Below are 3774 nucleotides of genomic sequence, written 5' to 3' on the forward strand. Positions count from 1 at the left end.
CTTTTACTTCCCTGTCGTTTATTTTGCTGTTTGTTTATGCTTACTGCCAGAATGATGTTGGAACATTAAACGGAACATCTGTTTCCTGCGGATCTGGATCTGAAACATCACATAAAAAAACAACTTATAACTGATGCGCTAAAATTCTATATCTGTTATATTTACCTATATCTGTCTGTTTTCTGCTAGCTCGATGTTAAAACATCTTACTCGACATTCTGATCATAACATCGTATAAAACACATGAAAGCTAGCCTGCCGGAATTTCAGAAGTTATTTATCGTTTGAAAGGCTTTTAATGCAGTGATCAAATGAGATCATGCGTTCGATTCGCCTAAAACGAAATTATTTACATCTGGGAAATATAAACTAGCCAAATATATGGTCTGTATGACCACATTTTACATATGCGTGACCACTATTTTTTCATAAATTAGAATGTCCCACTGACAATTGGCTTGAATTGATTTTTCTTTTGCACATGTAAGTTACATATAACCAAATAAACGAACAATATAACCACAATTTTAGAATGTCTTCCATTAGTTTTCTATTGTGAGGCATGCAAACTTAGAGACGACTAGTTTTAAACACATGAATGAAAAAAAAACATGGTTACGCCTTTGTAAAATTGCGGTTACACACTTCAAATATTTGGTTATACATAATTTTCCTGTGAAAACAATATTATTTTAAGGCGAGTTATCACTGAAATATCAAAAGTGATAAAATGTAGTACATCAAACAATAGAAAATACATGATGGAATAAGTGCTTCAAACAATAAAACTAAAACTAAATAAGTTAGCCATATCATATACATGGCCGAATTAGTACATCACATAATAAAATAAAATTCAAAAAATTGAACGTAGTTGCTTGAAGTTGATTCTTCTGAGCTTGACTCGGATTTTTTATTGACTTCTATCAATGATTTCGTTTCAAAAACATGCCTTAACTGTACCTGAAAATGAACCATTTACACATCTATGGCTTTAGTCTGGGACATTTATACAAACTTTGAAACCAAATCTAAGTGTACTTACATTACTTTCATTTGCCACATGAATTTTTTGTGTTTCAGATGGCCCATTTTGCGTCATTGATGTATGTCCTGTATACAAATGTATAAGAAAAGCAACATAGAGAGAAATATTTGCAACAAAGGCAATCTTTCAAAAGTTACAAACAATAAATAATTAAGAATAGAAAGACACACCTCAGGCTTGCCATAATTGTTCTTCCTAAATTTCAAGGATTTTGGATCAATTTGACAATTTGTCTGGTCTAACAGCAAAAAAATTGTTTAAATACATGACCTCTGTTGCGATATAGAAAGAATCAAAACCAAATGATACAAGAACAAGAACAATATACAAATAACAAATGTTCCACCAAACAAGTAGGCTATATGTCTATCAGAGAAAACATAAGCAAACCAATTATGTTAAAAGTTGTAACAAACAAAAATTAACATTAATCATCAGTTTGCATAACAATCACATCCCATCAGTGGAAAGATGTTTAAACATGCTGAAACAAAATGACTCAAACCTTGAGCAAATTTAAATTAAATACACAATATTCTCAACACCTCAATTTGATGGATCAAAGGTGAATGAGAGGCTGCACAAGTCTTCACTATTCTTATCTCAAGATAACCCTCCACCAAAATTCAAGGTATGGTTGAATTCAATTCATCTTGATGGTGGTGCATGGCAATGCCACACCGTAATTATATGATGTCCAAATTTAATATCATCCTATATTGGCCACGAGATATGTCAGATGTTCTATTGAATTTTGGCGACAAGCAAGAAGATTCACTATTATTTTGATTGAATTGAATCGAGCTGCAATAGATGTAAACCATCCCTAAACACTTGATCCTCAATTATACTTCCAACACCATTCAACCAAACCAACATTATCTAAAGCTTAAGTGATTCTCAAAATTCTTCATCATCTTTATCAAGTCTAGTATTATCAGCAAATTAAATACTAAAAACCTAGAAAACTATCATGATAAGTGCTTATAACATTAAACCTAATTCATTAAATGCAAAAAATTAACTTTGATTTTGAAAAACTAATTTCAAAATCAGTGTTTACTAATTTCGAAACTAAGAAGAGTTTATCAGTGTTTACCAATTTCAAAACTAAAGTTGTTTTTCAATTATTAACATTATTCAATGTAATTTTTCAAAACCATTTTCAAAACACAAAATCCCTAAATTACAACCCTCAAACCCACAAATTGAAGGAAAAATTTGAGATAGATCTCACCTTCAACAAAGATGGAGAATCAGCAATAGAGGCAGTCCGACAATAGAGAGTGGTAAATCTGTAGATGCAGTCCAGCAATGAGCCCAACACAATAAAAAAACGTGTGAGCAAATCAAAGGGAACAACTCCTAATTTATTGTCGCAAACTTCATTTCACTCATCTGAAAATCCAAACAAACTCTCTTCTTCTTTTTTGCTCAGATTCGAACAATACATCTGAAAATTGAGATCTTGTTAATGATTGTGTTTCTAGTTAAGATCTATGTTTTGTTTTGCTGATTTTGAATGTTGTGTTTTCTGGGTTCTGATGGGGACGATGGGACACAATTGCAAGAATGACGGTGGTGTCAGATATGAGGCGGCGATGGTGGTGGTGGTGAGAGTGTGTGACGGTCGTCGGCCGTCGAGAATGATGAAGGTGTTGACGAAATAAGAATATGGATGGGAGAGAGATGAGAAAAGTGAGGATGAAGGTTGGACCTTTGGTCGTCGCCGCCGTCGCCGTAAACAGAAAAGGGTCGGTGTAATATCCCGCCTGTCAGTATCGAGATATTACCCGTTGATTGTGCTAGAGGAATTAATTCAAAGAAAAGTAAGTAAATGGAAATATTTTATGACATGTCAGCTTTTTACGGGAAAAGCATCAGAGTCGTTTTAAACACGCTTGAGGCAAGGGTATTATTGTAATTTCACGGAAATGATTATTTATATGTTTTGGGTGGCAAAATATCTTATTACCCTTTTCCATTTCTCTCTCTTCACTTGTTGGAAAACATTTTCCTCTCCCTTCTCTCTATCTCTCACGCCACTCTCCCTCTTCTCCTTCTCCATCATGGGGTTTCATGGGGTTGATGAATTAAGCAAGAACAACTAAGGGTTTAATTCATGGTGGGTTAGAAGATGATTCAAGTATGGTTTCTTCATGATCAATCAAGAATCAAGGTGTCTTTGTATGCAAGAAAGAACAACAAGATTGGTAAAGTTTGAGCCAAAGAAGCAAGAGGAACAAAACTAAGGTTTTGGCATGATTGAGCTTGGAGCTTGGAGATGATGCAAGAGCTTGATTAGGTGAGTTCCATAGATAGATTTCCCACCCATTGGGATTATGTTTATGCCATGAATGATTAATATGAACAACATGAAAATTCTAGGGTTTAAAGTATATGTTTAGTTGCCCCTTTTTGCTATGCTTGCTATAATTGCTAATACTTGCCATGAAAATGTTTTACAATGTTTCCTATGACCTCTAAGGGTCATAACATGATTAGAGACACTTGGTTTGAGGTTTTTGGGTCAAAAACACCATTTTTGCAGGTCTGGACTGTCATAACTCGCCACGGCGAGCAAACAGCTTGCCTAGGCGAGCAAAACACCCTCCCTGGAGTGCTACTCGCCACCAACTCGCCACGGCGAGTATGTGAACTCGCAACGGCAATTAAAGGAGCTTGCAATGGCGAGCAAGTGGTACCTTCTGGTGTTGCTTGCTCGT

The 3774-nt window shown here is 35.0% G+C and overlaps 1 long non-coding RNA gene across 2 annotated transcripts; it reads right to left on the reverse strand.

Annotated features, from left to right (window-relative positions):
• Positions 1 to 668: 668 nt before the first annotated feature.
• LOC146937904 (uncharacterized) lies at positions 669 to 2780 on the reverse strand. 2 transcript variants are annotated; one of them, XR_015031062.1, is made up of 3 exons: positions 1319 to 2780; positions 1046 to 1218; positions 669 to 963 (listed from the first exon to the last, which is right to left on the reverse strand). It is a non-coding gene; the product is annotated as an uncharacterized LOC146937904 (long non-coding RNA). The 2 variants fall into 2 exon arrangements; XR_015031061.1 differs by lacking the exon at positions 1319 to 2780 and having other exon boundaries at positions 1046 to 1308.
• Between the last annotated feature and the right edge of the window lie 994 nt (positions 2781 to 3774).

This window comes from Medicago sativa, chromosome 3 (assembly GCF_051527215.1).
Source record: "Medicago sativa cultivar Bolivia chromosome 3, Bolivia_mono, whole genome shotgun sequence".
NCBI classification, from domain to species: Eukaryota; Viridiplantae; Streptophyta; class Magnoliopsida; order Fabales; family Fabaceae; genus Medicago; species Medicago sativa.